This window comes from Bufo gargarizans, chromosome 1 (genome assembly GCF_014858855.1).
Source record: "Bufo gargarizans isolate SCDJY-AF-19 chromosome 1, ASM1485885v1, whole genome shotgun sequence".
Lineage (NCBI taxonomy): Eukaryota > Metazoa > Chordata > Amphibia > Anura > Bufonidae > Bufo > Bufo gargarizans.
The window spans coordinates 745,363,948-745,383,395 of record NC_058080.1 but is presented as its reverse complement, the minus strand read 5'-3'; the positions used below and the strand labels follow the sequence as shown (position 1 = coordinate 745,383,395).

General features: G+C 46.9%; 1 pseudogene; it reads right to left on the bottom strand.

Moving 5' to 3' along the window:
* Positions 1-10,602: 10,602 nt before the first annotated feature.
* On the bottom strand, positions 10,603-16,053 carry LOC122937913 (annotated as a pseudogene).
* Between the last annotated feature and the right edge of the window lie 3,395 nt (positions 16,054-19,448).

Below are 19,448 nucleotides of genomic sequence, written 5' to 3'. Positions count from 1 at the left end.
TTGTGATATAAGAGGCTGGTGCTCCTCCATTACATGTCACTGCACACACGTGTATACACTGCACATGACGGCTCTTACCTTGTGATATAAGAGGCTGGTGCTCCTCCATTACATGTCACTGCACACACGTGTATACACTGCACATGACGGGTCTTACCCTGTGATATAAGAGGCTGGTGCTCCTCCATCATGGCCTCCTTGTACAGATCCTTGTGTCCTTCTATATACTCCCACTCCTCCATGGAGAAATAGACAGTGACGTCCTGACTCCTTATCGGAACCTGACAACACAATGACACCGTCATCACCCAGACCCCTCCAGTGCTGTTACTGGAGAATTTCCCAGCATTCCCAGCAGTGTCACCTCTCCAGTCAGCAGCTCCATCATCTTGTGGGTGAGTTCTAGGATCTTCTGCTCATGTATCAGGGGGTGAGGGGGAGGCTCTGTGATGGGGTGAGGGGTCCTGCTCCGCCCTCCTGACTCCTGGAGATGGATGATGGGAGTCACACAGTCCCCTGATGTCTTCTTCACTATTGTGTACTCCTGTGGATGGAGAGAGACACTTAGGGAATAAACCCTTCAGGGGCCATGTGCTCTCCTCCGGCCCTCTCCTCCTGGTACAACGTGCCTACTTACCTTCTCATGGCTCCTACAACATGACTATTGGTCACATGACACATCACTCACCATACCGGGGGCTGATCTTCAGGTTCTCCATCACTTGGAAGGTCTGGAGGCTGTTCTCCAGGACCCTACATTCTTCCTATCACTTCCTATGATGGATTCTCCTTCCCGATGTCTGACTTGTTACAGAATACAATAAAGAGGAAAGAACTCTAGAAAAGTTTACCTCTCCGCTCAGCAGGGAGATGATCTCCAAGGTGAGGTCTAATATTCTTCTGCTGATCTCCTTTCTGTCCATCCTGGGTGGTCATTCAGGAGAAGAGGAGAGAACTGGAGGAGCTGGAGGCTTCTAGTACTGCAGGCGCCTTTATGAGAAGAGGAGAGGAAATCATCCAGGGAACAAGACCAGATGTCACCTCCAGAACCGCACTTCCTGAGCCTGGAGGGGCCCTGCTTCTCAGAGCCCCCACCACGTGGATTCCAGGGGCCCCAACATGGAGATTTCTGGTGGCTCCACAGGAGATAAATGTCTGATAGATGCACCTCTGGGCTGTGCTCAGCTGTGTCCACAACTCCTAGAGAAGAGACTGGAGAGAGCTGAGCTCAGGCCGGGCCCTTCTCCATTCATTCTTCTCCTGGATGCAGGGGCCCCTCACCAGGACAGTCAGGGGCCAGCAAATGATGACAACCCCCACTATCTCCACTACTCCTCCCCCGTCATACTAAGCGGAGGAGCTGAGAAGGAATCCTTGTGTGTAATGGAGGAGAATCTCCAGAGGTGACATGTCTGAGCTCTCCACCACACTGTCTCCTCACAGCTCATCTTACCTGCAGGCTGGAGGAATGGCTGATACCAGAGAGAACAAGAGCCCTGACTACCGACCAGGACCTGCCCAGTATCTGCTGCACTGCCAGAGCTGAAGGACCTGGGTCATGTGATCAGTGCAGGGGGCGGGGCTCAACCATTGATGCACTGATCACATGATGCAGACATCATCATAGGTCCTTAACCAACTCTTTTCTTCATTTCTGAGCTCTAGCTCCTTCAGTTATATCGTCTTCTCCTGAATGACCACCAAGGATGGACAGGGAGATCAGCAGAAGAATAGTGTAAATTTTCTTACTGTAAATTTTCTTTCCTTTAGTTCAAAGCAGCAGCACTAGTGATGATCGAGCACCAAAGTATTCGGGAGTTCGGCTCGAACACATTGCTAAATTTCGTGTGCTCGGCCGAGCACCCGAGTATAATGGAAGTCAATGGGAGACAACCAGGCACCCCCTGCTCTGAAGAGGGGAGGGTGCCTGGTCCATTGGAAAAGGTCAGAAAGTGACAGAATGCATCTTGGACTCCCAGGTCGCTGCTCGGAACCATGTTGTCCGAGTTGCACGCCAATTTTACAGACTGACAAAAATACTCACAACCCCCCCCCCCCCCCAAAAAAATAAAAAATTGTTCGGAAACCTTCTTTCCTGTATATTCAATTGTATATAAAGTGCAAGTGCTGCAAAAAATTACAAGCAAGAGGCACTTCAAAGCAGCCTGCATATCACATAAAGGAGGGCCTCGTTCACATTGTGGTACAATAGTTCAGGTAGTGGGACTCCTACACTCATAAAGCCTATGCACTAAGTGAAAGGGCTGCCAAAAATTACAAGGAACCGGCACTCCAATACCCCCTTTGTTACACATAAAGGAGGGCATCATACACACCCTTGAAAAATTATGATTGATGGCCTGCTGGTGACCCTCAAAAACATTTGGAGCAAGGGCCTGCTGATCTGACCATCTAAAACATTAGGGGCGAGGGCCTGCTGCTGCATTGGTGACTCTAGATAGCCTCTGGGTGATTGCACGCCCCCCGTGGATGTCTGCCCTATCAAGTTTCGATATTTTCTCTGCGCATACCATGGTGATCACGGGTAACAGGGAATCAGGGTTTGATGCTGGAGAGGAAGTTTGAGAAAGCGATACCACATCCAAGAGAGGTCAATGACTGAAATCTGATTGGCTGTTGTTGCCTTGCCCCTTTTTTTCCCTAATTGTAAATCACCCAGAGAGGGTGAGTCAGTTTATTAAAGCAGAAACATCCAAGGAAGGCAGCAGGCGCGCGGCAATTACCCACTCCCGACTCGGGGAGGTAGTGACAATAAATAACAATACAGGACTCTTAAGATGCCCTGTTATTGGAATGAGTAATCAAAAATTACAGGGAATGTCACTGCGGTATTTTGGATGAGGAAACGTTATACAGGAGAGGCCCTGCTGCCGCTTTGTTGACTCTAGATAACCTCTGCCTGATCTCACGTCCCCGTGATGTCCACGATCTATTTGGATATGTTCCCTATCAACTTTCGATGTTCTTTTATGAGCCTAACATGGTGATCACCAGTAACAGGGAATCATTGTTCGATTTCGGAGAGGGAGCCTGATAAACGGCTACTACTTCAAAGCAAGGCAGCATGAGTTGCGGACCTGCAGGTGAGCTCACCCTGTAAAAGATTTTAGGTTCGGGCCTGTTGGTGATCTGACCCTGTGAGGGCCTGCAGCTGAGCAGACCCTCTAAAAAGTTCTATGCGAGGGCCTGCATGTGAGCTGACCCTTTAAAAGATTTCAGTCCCGGGCCTGCATGTGAGCTGACCCAGTAAAAGATTCGAGTTGTGGGCCTGCAGGTGAGCTGACCCAGTAAAAGATTTTAGGTGCGGGCCTGCAGATGAGCTGAGGTGGAACCGACAAACTCAACTTGATTTTGATGGCTGCATTAATCTGCAGGTGACCGTGATACAGCTCCACCTGTATCTTGTTTCCATCTGCATCTTTATCAACAATCTGTGGCCTCAGTCTTTTATCCAGACTCAGTAATTATGCCACTATGTGGCCTTCTCATGCTGCCATCTCCACACCATGTCACCTTGCCACTCATTTTTATCACCATGCTGCTGCTGATGCTGCTTAAAAGGGCTTAAAGTGATTACCAGGTCCATAATATAATTATGGTTTTGGAATCGATAAACCCAACTTGCTTTTGTGGGCTGCATCAGTGGCATAGCTAGAATTGACTGGGCCCCATAGCAATTTTTTGAATGGGGCTCATTCCCACAGTAATTTTTTTCTGACCCCTTCATTTCATGCCGCCCCCATTCCTGTGGCTAGTAAAGATCGCTCTCTCAGACCAGGGCCGTCAGCTGTTCCATCAGTTTTATACACTGTCTATACTGTCACTGTATATAATTTCATTGTGTAATACTGTTGAGGGGGCCCTGACCAAATCCTTTAGTCCTCCTCCTCCTGGATGGGCCCCAAAGCTGCAGCTTCCCCTGCTTCCCATATAGCTACGGCCCTGGTCTGCATTAATCTGCAAGTGACCGTGATACAGCTCCACAGATTGTTTCCATCTGCATCTTTCTAAACAATCTGGGTTCTCAGTCTTTTATCCAGACTATGTCATTGTGCCACTATGTGGCCTCCTCATGCTGCCATCTCCACACCATGTCACCTTGCCACTCGTTTTTATCATCATGCTGCTGCTGATGCTGCTTAAAAGGGCTTAAAGTGATCACCAGGCCCACAATCTAATTAAGGTTTTACGCACAAAACCAAAGTAAAAAATAGATTTTATAGGAAAAATTTACTGAAAACATTCTTTCCTGTATATTTACTTGTATATAAAGTGCAAGTGCTGCCAAAAATTACAAGGAAGAGGCACTCCGATACAACCTGTATATCACATAAAGGAAGGCCTCATTCACATTGAGTTGCCGGCCTGCAGGTGAGCTGACCCTGTAAAAGATTTTAGGTTTGGGCCTGCAGGTGAGCGGACCCTGTAAAAAATTTGAGTTGCGGGCCTGCTGGTGAGCGGACCCTCTACAAAATTAGATGTGAGGGCTTGCTGGTGAGAGGACCCTCTAAAAAATTTGATGTGAGGGCCTGCCTGTGAGCGGACCCTCTAAAAAATTAGATGTGAGGTCCTGCTGGTGAGTGGATCCTCCAAAAAATTATATTCGAAGGCCATATATGCGAGGGCATTATATATGACGAATAAGCAATGCATGTTGATAGGGCGGAAGAGGAGGAGGATGAGAAAAGGAAGATTCAACCATATACCCTTGTTTGTGGTGGAAGGTGTGCACGGGAATACAGTCTATTAACTACATTAAAAACAACACATGTAAAGTGCCTTTATGTTCATCAGCTTTCCTCTGGTGGAGTCGAGAAGTCATGGTCAATCCAGGTCTTGTTTATTTTTATATGAGTCAACCTGTCAGCATTTTCAGTTGACAGGCGGATACGCTTATCTGTTATAATGCCACCAACAGCACTAAATACACGCTCAGACAAAACGCTGGTGGCAGGGCAGGCCAGCACCTCGAAAGCGTAGAGCGCCAGTTCGTGCCACGTGTCCAGCTTGGACACCCAGTAGTTGTAAGGCACTGAGGGATCATTGAGGATGCTGACACGGTCTGCTATGTACTACTTCACCATCTTACAAAAATGTTCTCTCCTGGTGGCAGTAGGCCGCACATCAGGGTGAGGGTGCTGGCGGGGGGTCATGAAACTGTCCCAGGCTTTGGAGATTGTTGCCCTGCCTCTGTTGCAACTGCCGTTTGTTCCCCTTGTCTCCCCTCCTCAGTTGGCCAAGGAAGTGCGGACTCTGCCGCCAGCGTTGTCAGATGAAAAATTTTGGAGCAATTTTACAACAAGGAACTTCTGGTATTGCTCCATTTTGCTCGTCCTCTCCACCACAGGAATCAGAGATGAGAAGTTTTCTTTGTAGCGGAGGTCAAGAAGGGTAAACACCCAGTAATCCGTGTTATCTAAAATGCGTATAACGCGAGGGTCGCTGGAAAGGCAGCCTAACATGAAGTCAGCCATGTGTGCCAGAGTACCAACAGGCAAGACGTTGATGACTCTCCATCTCCTCATCCTCCTCTTTTGCCCATCCACACTGAACAGATGGAATTAAAGTTCCATGGGTACTACCCTTTGTAGTAGAGGCAACTGTCTCCAGCTCCTCCTCCTCTTCATGGTCCAATTTGCACTGAGAAGACGAACTGAGGGTGGGCTGGCTATCACACTGTGTAATGTCCTCCCCATTTCCTCGTCTGCCACATTCAGAGCGTCGTCCTTAATTGTGAGCAGCGATCGTTTGAGTAGACACAGCAGTGGGATGGTTACACTGATAATAGTGTTATCGCCACTAACCATCTGTGTGGATTCATCAAAGTTTTTTAAAACCTCAAGGAGGTCTGACATAAATGCCCGCTCCTCGCTTGTGAATAGTGGCAGTTGACTCAAAAGGCGACGTCCATGTTGCAGCTGGTATTCCACAACTGCCCTCTGCTGCTCACAAAGCCTGGCCAACATGTGGAGTTCCAGCGCGTACGTCGCACAACAGTCGGTGAGCTGGAAGCCGCAAGTGCTGCTGCAGCGTTGACAGACCGGCTGAAGCTGTGGACAACTTGAGGAAATGGGCACACACGCGGAGCGCCTTTACGAGTAGCGCTGGCAAATTGGGGTAGGTTTTGATAAACCGCTGAACCACTAAGTTTAAAGGATAACTGTCACACTTAGACCCTAATTTAAATTTTCATATATGTAGTTACTAATAGCATGATATTCCAGAATCAGTTACTATTAGACTGACTTACCCCATATTTAATAAGATTCAGCCCTTAGCAACCAGTCTGCATAAAACTGCAATTTCACTATTCAGTTAAGATGGCCGCCACTGCCCTCACCCTGAGGCTAATCCTGCCTGCCCTCACTAGCCAGTAACAATAGCCCCCCAAAAGTGTCAGTAACTACAGCCCTCCCCCTAAAGGGTTAATCTCCTGCAGCACAAAGGGGTCCTCTTACCACATGTTGCTTTCATTTATACACTGAGCAGACGGCAGATCTCCCTTCCCTGGTCTGCGCTGGTTCAACTATACTTCTCCAGCTCTGCTGAGTGAGGGAGCGTCTGCCAAGCGCAGGGACAGGGAGAAGTGCACACAGCCCAGGCACTGTTATCAGCTGCTGGGGAGGACCTGGCTTTAATAATTTACTTACAGTCCATGGCTGTCTGTAATCTGACCTTGCACGCTGCCTGCTTCTGCGTCCTCCGTCCTTCAACAGATAGACGGACCCTGCATAGCAACCTGATTTTAAGCATAGGTAAAAGTAAGCAGTACAGGGAACTAAACTGTGGAATTAAGGGGTAATTGAATACACAGTGAAAAGTTTAAATAGGGCCACCAAGGAGATATTAATCACCACAAACCAATACTCCCAAAAAAATAATATGACAGTTATACTTTAAGACATGGGCTAGGCATGGGATGTGTGTCAGGTTGCCGAGCTCAAAAGCCGCCACCAAGTTACGGCCATTGTCAGGCCATGCCTGGTTGTAGGTTGAGTGGCGAGAGACACAGCTCGGTCTGGTCCCTTATACCCTGCCATAGCTCTGCAACGGTGTGCTGTGTGTCCCCTAAGCAGATCAACTTCAGCATGGCCTGTTGATGCTTACCCACAGCAGTGCTACACTGCTTCCAGCTAGCGACTGATGGTTGACTGCTGCTGGAGGTGGAAGTGGAGGAGGAGGAGAAGTGGGGGTTGGAGCCAGTAACATAGCTGCTGGCAGAGACCCTGATGGACATAGGGCCCGCAATCCTGGGCGTGGGTAGCACCTGTGCCATCCCAGGGTACAACTCACTCCCGGCCTTCACAACACAAATGTAGCGTCCCTGGCCACCAGCACTTGTCCATTTGTCCGTGACTAAGTGGACCTTCCCAGTAACTGCGTTGGTCAGGGCACGGGTGATGTTCTAGGACACATGCTGGTGTAAGGCGGGCACTGCACACCGTGAAAAATATTGGCGGCTGTGGACTGCGTACCGAGGGACGGCCGCCGACATCAGGCTGCGGAAGGCCTCAGTGTCCACAAGCCTAAATGGCAACATTTCAAGGGCCAGTAATTTGGAAAGTTGCACATTTAGTGCTATGGCCTGTGGGTGGGTATTTGCGCTTGTGTTCAAATGACTGTGTTACGGACATTTGGACGCTGCGCTGGGACAGGGAAGTTCATGTTGCTGATGGTTCATGCGAAGGTCCAGGTGCAAGGCGAGGGGCATCCGGGCCTGCACCTTCGACAGGGGATTGGCCAGCAGTGCATAACACAGGGGAAGAGGAGGCAGTGATGTGACCCACAGACCCAGATTGTGGACCCAGACGTTCGGCCTACTTGTTAGGGTGCTTGGATGCCATGTGGTGGATCATGTTGGTGGTGGTGATGTTGCTAGTGTTTACGCCCCGGCTCATTTTGGTACGGCACAGGTTGCAAACTACCACTATTTTGTCGTCTGCACTTTCCTAAAAAAAGCACCATACTGCGGAACACCTAGCCCTTGGCAAGGTAGATTTACGCATGGGGGTGCTTGGTGTAACGGTTGCGGGCCTGTTTGTTGTGGGCCGACTTCTCCCTTTTGCAACCCCACTGCCTCTTCCAGCCTGTTGCGGTGCTGCGGATCCCTCCCCCTCTGTACTGCTGTCCTCGCTCTGCTTTTCATTTTCCCATGTTGGGTCAGTGACCTCATCGTCAACCACCTCCTCTTCCACTTCCTCACTCTGCTCATCCTCCTGACTTGTCAATCACTGAGGTTGTGGTTGGGTCAACTGTGTCTCATCATCATCCACCTCGTGAACGAATGATTGCTGTTCACCGCCGTCATCTTATTGAGACTGTGAAGACTCAAGAGGTTTGGAATCAGGGCACAATATCTCAGGTCCCTCTTCAAGCATGCTGGACGCGAGGGCCAAATGTAATAGTGGCGCTGGAAAGAGCTCCTCAGAATATCCGAGTGTGAAATCACTCATTTGGCAAGCCTCTCCATAGTGGAAGGAAGGATGATCAGAGTAAGGATTCGGTTGAACAGACTCTTGGCTACAGAGACTGGACTTCTTGGAAGAGAGGGTGGTGCTTAACCAACTAGAAGCATTATCTTCAGCAATCCAACCAACCAACTGTTTGCACTGGTCCTGCGCCGCCCAGCTAAGTTGGACATGAAGCTGGGTACGGTGGAATTTCTTTTTTTCTGGTGCACTGGCAGCAGGCAGTTTCATTGCGCCCAGGGCCACGGCCTCTGCGTGCACCATCAGCATCACGCCCACTTCCCCGTCCCTTAGTGCTCGCCTTCTTCATATTAATGGTTTTGTCACTAGATGTGGTGCAGATTTTTTTACAGTCCGCTAAAGACTGTTTTCTGATGCAGGACATTATATGTCACAGAAACACACAGAATATGGACAGTATATTAGGTCCAGATTATTGGAATTTGCCCTAAAGAAACAGTTTTCCGATGCAGGACAGTATATGTCACAGAAACACACAGAATATGGACACTATATTAGGCTCAGGTTATGGAAATTTATGCTAAAGAAACAGTTTTCGGACGGAGTACTGTATATGTCACGGATGTGTATTACACGCACACACTACAGAGACAGTAGATGAGGACTGGCCCCTGATTATTTAAGTTTACGCTAAAGAAACAGTTTTCGGATGGCGTACTGTCACACAAGGTGTTGAAGCGCAAATCACGGATTACACCGTTGACAGCAAAAATGTAGATAAATTATGGGGGAAAAAAAAATAGTGTGTTCTGTATTATAATTTTTTCCCTATATCTGGGCCTGACAACCACACAAGGTGTTGAAGCGCAGATCACACAATTCACGGATTACACCGTTGACAGCAAAAATGTGGATTATGGGAAAAAAATTATTGTTTTCACTAATATTCTTCCTATCTCTGCCCCTGACCCACAGAAGGTATTGCTGCACAGATGTCACAATTCACTGCAGACACCTTCTATATAGCAAAAGAATCACTATTTCGCAAAGTATAAAAAAAAAATTAGAGTACTACTTTGCACAATTAAATTGCTGCCACCACACACATCTAGTCCTTAAAAGGACTTTTGGGTCTTTGAAACGTTATTCACTGGAATATATTGCGATCACAATCTCCCTACACTATCTGTCCCTTCCTAAATGCAGCTCTCCCTGACTCGCAATGAGCCAAACCCGCGTTATCGTGTGCTATATAGCACCCGATGACGCGTTCCGGCCAGCCAATCATTGTAATCCCAGTAGCCAACATGGCTACTGGCATTACAGTGATGGCAGTACTTACTAGCATGTTTATTGGCTGCATAGCAGCCGCGAAACGTGCGGAGAGGAGACTCGAGCATGGCGCTCGAGCACATGTGGTACTCGGCCGAGTATCGCTATGTGCCTAGTATAGCGATCCTCGAGCCGAACAGGTATTCAACTGAGTATGCTCGCTCATCACTAAGCAGCACCCATGGGGATTTCTAATCCTCCTGAAAACATAGGACAGGAGATGTCAAAACCCCCTCTCGAGATTCTCCTTGAAGTAATCAGACATCGCTTGGGTCTTGGGAAGCCATAGCGGGTAGACTCCACCACGAGGAAGAGTGGCACCAGGAAGAAGATCAATCGGTCTTGGCCTCTTTCTTACTGAAGACATCCGCAAAACTGGCATACTTCTGCAGAAGTCCAGGCAGGTCTTCAGGTACAGTAGGCGAGGAAGCAGGTCGGACCTCCGATAAGCAGGTGGACTGAAAGGATGATCCCCAACGCAGAATCTGACCATAATAGGAAATGCTGATTAGGTATACCAGATTTATCTTAATTCTTGACAAATTTGGAATGAATTAAATTTCTTGACTAAGTTTGTCGAATTGTCTGAATTTAATTTTTCAAAACTTCGCTCATCTCTACTCAGAGCTATAATTTGGTTGTCTGGAAGATTCAGGCTAATTCCACTCCAAATAACCTAGTGATGAGATTTTATATTGCGGAAGTTCAACTAGAATTTTACAAAAAATCCTGATTCTACAGAATTTTTATTTTATGTGATTTGATTCAGGACAATCAAGAAAAGAGATAGAGATATAGAAAATGAGACTCTTACAAGCAATTAGAGCACTTTAGTTTTGGGTAGAATTTATTTGGACCCAAATCTAATTGCATGATCAATTTGGGGGAATCAGATCCCCAAAAAATTTGAAAAATTTGTAAAATCTCTAAACCAAATGTTAAAAATGTGAAAATAGTTTCTCTCTTGTGTGAATTCTACAATGTTTAACACGTTTTGATCTCTCTGAAAAGTGCTTCCCACATTCTAAACAGGAGTTTGGCTACTCTCCTGTGTGAATTCTCTGATGTCTGAGAAAATTTGATTTTTGTGTAAAACGTTTCCCACATTCAGAGCATGAAAATGGCTTCTCCCCTGTGTGAATTCTCTGATGTTGAACAAGATTGTATTTTTGTGTAAAAAATTTCCCACAGTCTGAACATAAATATGGCTTCTCTCCTGTGTGATATTTTTGATGTTTAAAAAGACTTGCTTCTTGTGTGAAATATTTTCCACATTCTGAACATGAATAGAGCTTCTCTCCTGTGTGAATTATTGCATGTTTAACAAGAACTGATTTTACTGTAAAACATTTTCCACATTCTGAACAAGAATATGGTTTCTCTCCTGTGTGGTATCTCTCATGTATAATAAGGTGTGATTTACAAGTAAAACACTTCCCACATTCTGAACAACAATATGGCTTCTCTCCTGTGTGAATTCTCTCATGTATAATAAGGTTTGATTTATAAATAAAACGCTTCCCACATTCTAAACAGGAGTGTAGCTTCTCCCTCCTGTGAATTCTTTGTTGTGTAGAAAGATCTGAGCTTTTTTTTAACTGTTTATCATGGAGAAACCTTTTACCCGCTTTCTGACTTGTACTTCTGGTAACAATCTGTGATTGGTCAGTAAAAGGTTCCTCAAGATTAGGAGGATTATAGGATAAATCTGTACTGTGTAGTCCTGGATTTATATTAAGGTTAATGACGTTTTCTCCTGAAAAGCGCTGCATGATATCTTCATCTTCTACTTTATAATTTAGTGATGACATAAAGTTTCCCTCGGAATTCTTACTTGGATTTTCTGTAGAGATAAAAATTTAAAATTGTGCTTTTTCCAAACTACAGAGTAAGCAAACTTATAACATTCATATTTGGCTGGAAGTGGACCCAGCAGGACGGAAAGGTATATGTCATTCATTTGAAATGCTCTAAAGAGCCTATCCCAAGGGACAGGGCTGAATCCTTGGAGCACTGCTTTTGAAACCGTAATGCTTTACATAGTTCTTGACTGGCGTGGCTAGACATCAGCATGCTGAGGGCAGAGATGTGTCCTAACATGTACAGATTATACTCACTACTTACTATATCCTTACCATAGTAGTAATAATATATATTGGCTTTCTAAGCATAGAAAAATCCCAACTGTCAATATGATATTGTTGTAGCCTGGAGGTAAGTGGTCAGGCTTGCCTTCATTTCTTCAGATATTTTTTTCTATGTCATTTAACCCATAATAAAAGTCCATAGCTTTGCTATATTGAAAATAGTATTTTTATGGTTAGAAAGATAATACATATTACTTGTTTCTTTATAATCATATGAATAAACAAGTATTATATTTCCAAGCATAAAAACACTATTCTCAATATGGTAAGGCTATAGACTTTTATTATGGGTTAAATAAGTGACTAAAAAATAACAGAAAAAAAAAATGAAAATCTCTGCTAGGACTTGAACCTAGGATCTCTACATGCAATGCTTGCAAGACCACTTACCACAATGCTATATTCTTACCACATAGAGAATAATGTTTTTCTATACTAAGAAATCTAACATTACTGGTGTCTTTATAATCATTTATTGTGCTTGTGAATGAACCAGTAATATGTATTAGCTTTCTAAGTATAGAAAACCTCTCTTCTCAGTATAGTAGGGCTATAGTAAGAATTGTATATAATAGATCTATGGTACATGCTAGGACACAGATCTGCCCTCCGCAGGCTGATGTCTAACCCTGTCAATCAAGGGGAGGGGGGCGTGTGCAAAACACAAGGCTGTTACAGAAAACTGGTGCTTCAAGGATTCAGCCCCAATGTGCTCATTGCAATTGAATAGAAATGCAGGTATCTCTGATACTGTTTAACATACAGGCAAAAGAAAGGTACTGTTTTAAACCTAGTAACACCCACCCCTCTTTCTGATAAACTGTGATGATTTCTTAAGAGCGCGGAAAAAAATCCTTGGTAAATGGATCAGTAAGGCTTAACATAAATGAACTTGAGAAGGGTATCTATCTTCAGAACATGTATCCTTCTTAACTTAGAGAGAGGTAAGGAGGCTCAACCCTTTAAATCTGAGTCTACAGATCTGACCATTGACTGGAAGTTAAAGGGGTTGTCCGAGTTATGAAAAATAAAAAATAGCACTGTAAATCTGATGGGCAGCAATATTGTCACTGAGGAAATATAGGAGGAAACACCACACTGACAACCAGGAGGAAAAGGAAAAACCACTAGGCCTCAATGCTAGGGAAAGGAAAAGGTCACCTCCTAGAGAACCCTACTCCTTCCCCTGACTCCTAACCGTATTGGCACCCCTTGAAGGTAGGAATGCCTATACACTGGAACTCTTGGTTGCTTCTCTAATTAGTGCTGTCCTTGCCTGGGCTGTCAGTTCAGGTGGACGGCCATTTCTTTGTAGGTTTGCAGTTGTGTCATGCTAAGTTTCAGATGATGGATTGAACAGTGCTCCTTAAGACGTTCAGAGCTTGGGATATATTTTTTTATAATGTAACCCTGCTTTACACTTGTCCACAATTTTATCCCTGACCCGTCTGGTATGTTCCTTGGTTTTCATGATGCTGTTTCATCACTATTGTTCTCTAACGAACCCTAGAGGCCTTCACAGAACAGTATCAGAGCACAGGGGGCTGAACACAAAATCAAGGCGCACTTTACAGATTTTTCTTTATTATATATTTTGAAAACCATGTATCATGTGTTGGTCTATGACAGGGCTAGCCAACCTGTGGCTCTCCAGCTGTTGTAAAACTACAACTCCCACCATGCTTTGCTGTAGGCTGATACTTGTAGGCAGTCTGGGCATGCTGGGAGTTGTAGTTTTGCAACAGCTGGAGAGCCTCAGGTTGGCCAACCCTGGTCTATGATATAAAGTCCCAATAAAAGACATTTAAATTTATTGGTGTAACGTGTGTAATCAGTGCACATGATGGGTCTTACCTTGTGATATAAGAGGCTGGTACTCCTCCATTACATGTCACTGCACACACGTGTATACACTGCACATGACGGCTCTTACCTTGTGATATAAGAGGCTGGTGGTCCTCCATTACAGGTCACTGCACACACGTGTATACACTGCACATGACGGCTCTTACCTTGTGATATAAGAGGCTGGTGCTCCTCCATTACATGTCACTGCACACACGTGTATACACTGCACATGACGGGTCCTACCTTGTGATATAAGAGGCTGGTGCTCCTCCATTAAATGTCACTGCACACACGTGTATACATTGCACATGACGGGTCCTACCTTGTGATATAAGAGGCTGGTGCTCCTCCATTACATGTCACTGCACACACGTGTATACACTGCACATGACGGGTCTTACCCTGTGATATAAGAGGCTGGTGCTCCTCCTTTACATGTCACTGCACACACGTGTATACACTGCACATGACGGGTCTTACCTTGTGATATAAGAGGCTGGTGCTCCTCCATTACATGTCACTGCACACACGTGTATACACTGCACATGACGGCTCTTACCTTGTGATATAAGAGGCTGGTGCTCCTCCATTACATGTCACTGCACACACGTGTATACACTGCACATGACGGGTCTTACCCTGTGATATAAGAGGCTGGTGCTCCTCCATTACATGTCACTGCACACACGTGTATACACTGCACATGACGGCTCTTACCTTGTGATATAAGAGGCTGGTGCTCCTCCATTACATGTCACTGCACACACGTGTATACACTGCACATGACGGCTCTTACCTTGTGATATAAGAGGCTGGTGCTCCTCCATTACATGTCACTGCACACACGTGTATACACTGCACATGACGGGTCCTACCTTGTGATATAGGAGGCTGGTGCTCCTCCATTACATGTCACTGCACACACGTGTATACATTGCACATGACGGGTCCTACCTTGTGATATAAGAGGCTGGTGCTCCTCCATTACATGTCACTGCACACACGTGTATACACTGCACATGACGGGTCTTACCCTGTGATATAAGAGGCTGGTGCTCCTCCATTACATGTCACTGCACACACGTGTACACTGCACATGACGGCTCTTACCCTGTGATATAAGAGGCTGGTGCTCCTCCATTACATGTCACTGCACACACGTGTATACACTGCACATGACGGCTCTTACCCTGTGATATAAGAGGCTGGTGCTCCTCCATTACATGTCACTGCACACACGTGTATACACTGCACATGACGGCTCTTACCTTGTGATATAAGAGGCTGGTGCTCCTCCATTACATGTCACTGCACACACGTGTATACACTGCACATGACGGGTCTTACCCTGTGATATAAGAGGCTGGTGCTCCTCCATTACATGTCACTGCACACACGTGTATACACTGCACATGACGGGTCCTACCTTGTGATATAGGAGGCTGGTGCTCCTCCATTACATGTCACTGCACACACGTGTATACATTGCACATGACGGGTCCTACCTTGTGATGTAAGAGGCTGGTGCTCCTCCATTACATGTCACTGCACACACGTGTATACACTGCACATGACGGGTCTTACCCTGTGATATAAGAGGCTGGTGCTCCTCCATTACATGTCACTGCACACACGTGTACACACTGCACATGACGGCTCTTACCCTGTGATATAAGAGGCTGGTGCTCCTCCATTACATGTCACTGCACACACGTGTACACACTGCACATGACGGCTCTTACATTGTGATATAAGAGGCTGGTGGTCCTCCATTACAGGTCACTGCACACACGTGTATACACTGCACATGACGGCTCTTACCTTGTGATATAAGAGGCTGGTGCTCCTCCATTACATGTCACTGCACACACGTGTATACACTGCACATGACGGCTCTTACCTTGTGATATAAGAGGCTGGTGCTCCTCCATTACATGTCACTGCACACACGTGTATACACTGCACATGACGGGTCCTACCTTGTGTTATAAGAGGCTGGTGCTCCTCCATTACATGTCACTGCACACACGTGTATACACTGCACATGACGGCTCTTACCCTGTGATATAAGAGGCTGGTGCTCCTCCATTACATGTCACTGCACACACGTGTATACACTGCACATGACGGCTCTTACCCTGTGATATAAGAGGCTGGTGCTCCTCCATTACATGTCACTGCACACACGTGTACACACTGCACATGACGTGTCTTACCCTGTGATATAAGAGGCTGGTGCTCCTCCATCATGGCCTCCTTGTACAGGTCCTTGTGTCCTTCTATATACTCCCACTCCTCCATGGAGAAATAGACAGTGACGTCCTGACACCTTATAGGAACCTGACAACACAATGACACCGTCATCACCCAGACCCCTCCAGTGCTGTTACTGGAGAATTTCCCAGCATACCCAGCAGTGTCACCTCTCCAGTCAGCAGCTCCATCATCTTGTGGGTGAGTTCTAGGATCTTCTGCTCATGTATCAGGGGGTGAGGGGGAGGCTCTGTGATGGGGGGAGGGGTCCTGCTCCGCCCTCCTGACTCCTGGAGATGGATGATGGGAGTCACACAGTCCCCCGATGTCTTCTTCACTATTGTGTACTCCTGTGGATGGAGAGAGACACTTAGGGAAGGAACCCTTCAGTCAGGGGCGTAGCTAAAGGCTTACGGGCCCTGGTGCAAGAGTTCACCTGCGGCTCTCCTTCACTCATTGCTTTGTGGCCGGGGCAGAAAAGCACATAGCCTTCGTGGTGCCTGAGGCAAAAATTGAAACAGCAACCCTTCCCCCCCATGTCGAATTCTTGACCTAACCCCTTCCGTCCAGCAAAAGTTGTAACTTGACCAACATGTACTTTCTATAATACTGGTGTCTTCTTATGCACCACAAGGGTCTTTGGGCCCACTCAGGCTCCTGGGCCCGGTAGTGACTGCTACCTTCACTGTTCATGTGCTCTCCTCCAGCCCTTTCCTCCTGGGTACAACATGCCTATTTACCTTCTCATGGCTCCTGCAACATAACTCTTAGTCTGATGAGATGTAGGGTGTTTGGGCTTTTTGCCCCTGCTGCTTTGCTTCAGAAACCCCAGAGATTCAGTGCAAGGATTGTTTTGTAAGCACAGTGAGTCAGAGCCATGAGGGACAGAGCTGCAGGAAGGAGACGTCTTATGTCTCGTTACTTATATATATTCACAGAATCTAGCTAGTAATTGTAGTTAGGGATCAGTATATAGTTCAGGGTAGTGATAGGTTAGGCTTCCGACGGCCAACTAGATAGTTAGAGGCCCGGTTGCACTGGTAGATTAGTTGGCAGGTTAAGGACTCAGTGTTAGGGTAGTCAGGCCTGCATCTACTACTGTTGCTGCTGCCCTGGTTGCTGCTTGGAAGACATCCTTTCATCATCATCATCATCTTCTTCTTCTGATCAGCTGTCTGTCATCTGAAAGAGTCCTGGATCTACAGTCATCCAGAGGAACCCCTGCACCTGGATCATCTCATCTGTTGTCTGGAGGTATCGTGCACAGGACTCATATTATATACCCGGGTATATAACTTAAGGTTGGTGCAGGATCCCTGGTTATTGTAGTACTGCTGCGTTCTCAGCACACTGCATGTATGCACTATTATCATTCTTACCCTTATAAAGATACTGTTATAACCGTATGTGGCATCTATATGTATTTTTCAGACTGTGAGGTTAGTCCAGTAATCCTTGTTAAGGCTGCTCACTATACTTCATGTATAAGTCCCAGGAGGAGATCCTCCCTGTAATACAGAGGCTCTAACCTGGGTGGAGGCACTGATATACTTCACTTATGTTCCCACTCTTCCATTCAGCGAAGGCTCTAGGTCCCATTATACACACAGGTCAGCGCCAGAGTCTGTGGTGGGAAGGATATTACTCATACCCCCCAACTAGGGCTACACACATGACACATCACTCACTATATTGGGGGCTGATCTTCAGGTTCTCCATCACTTGAAAGGTCTGGAGGCCGTTCTCCAGGACCCCGGACTCTTCCTATCACTTCCTATGATGGATTCTCCTTCCCGATGGTTACAGAATACAATAAAGAGGAGAGAAATCTAGAAAAGTTTACCTCTCCGCTCAGCAGGGAGATGATCTCCAAGGTGAGGTCTAATATTCTTCTGCTGATCTCCTTCCTGTCCATCCTGGGTGGTCATTCAGGAGAAGAGGAGAGAACTGAAGGAGCTGGAGGCTTCTAGTACTTCTAGGACCTGGGGTGATGTCATTGTCATGTGGTCCTTTTTGCTGCTGAGCTCCGCCCCCTGCACTGATCAGATGACTGTGACATCACCCCAGGTCCTTCAGCTCTGGCAGTGCAGCAGATACTGGGCAGGTCCTGGTCGGTAGTCAGGGCTCTTGTTCTCTCTGGTATCAGCCATTCCTCCAGCCTGCAGGTAAGATGAGCTGTGAGGAGACAGTGTGGTGGAGAGCTCAGACATGTCACCTCTGGAGATTCTCCTCCATTACACACAAGGAATCCTTCTCTGCTCCTCAGCTTAGTATGATGGGGGAGGAGTAGTAGGGATAGTGGGGGTTGTCATCATTCGCTGCCCCCTGACTGTCCTGGTGAGGGGCCCCTGCATCCAGGAGGAGAATGAATGGAGCTCAGAATGGCCTGAGCTCAGCTCTCTCCAGTTTCTTCTCTAGGAGTTGTGGACACAGCTGAGCACAGCCCAGAGGTGGGACCTGCATCTACCAGACATTTATCTCCTGTGGAGCCACCAGAAATCTCCATGTTGGGGCCCCTGGAATCCATATGGTAGGGGCCCTGAGAAGCGGGGCCCCTCCAGGCTCAGGAAGTGCGGTTCTGGAGGTGACATCTGGTCTTGTTCCCTGGATGATTTCTTCTCCTCTTCTCATAAAGGCACCTGCAGTACTAGAAGCCTCCAGCTCCTCCAGTTCTCTCCTCTTCTCCTGAATGACCACCAAGGATGGACAGGAAGGAGATCAGCAGAAGAATATTAGACCTCACCTTGGAGATCATCTCCCTGCTGAGCGGAGAGGTAAACTTTTCTAGATTTCTCTCCTCTTTATTTTATTCTGTAACAAGTCAGACATCGGGAAGGAGAATCCATCAGAGGAAGTGATAGGAAGAGTCCAGGGTCCTGGAGAACGGCCTCCAGACCTTCCAAGTGACGGAGAACCTGAAGATCAGCCCCCAGTATGGTGAGTGATGTATCATGTGACCAGTGACCAATAGTCATGTTGTAGGAGCCATGAGAAGGTAAGTAGGCACGTTGGACCAGGAGGAGAGGGCCGGAGGAGAGCACATGGCCCCTGAAGGGTTTATTCCCTAAGTGTCTCTCTCCATCCACAGGAGTACACAATAGTGAAGAAGACATCGGGGGACTGTGTGACTCCCATCAACCATCTCCAGGAGTCAGGAGGGCGGAGCAGGACCCCTCACCCCATCACAGAGCCTCCCCCTCACCCCCTGATACATGAGCAGAAGATCCTAGAGCTCACCCACAAGATGATGGAGCTGCTGACTGGAGAGGTGACACTGCTGGGAATGCTGGGAAATTCTCCAGTAACAGCACTGGAGGGGTCTGGGTGATGACGGTGTCATTGTGTTCTCAGGTTCCTATAAGGTGTCAGGACGTCACTGTCTATTTCTCCATGGAGGAGTGGGAGTATATAGAAGGAC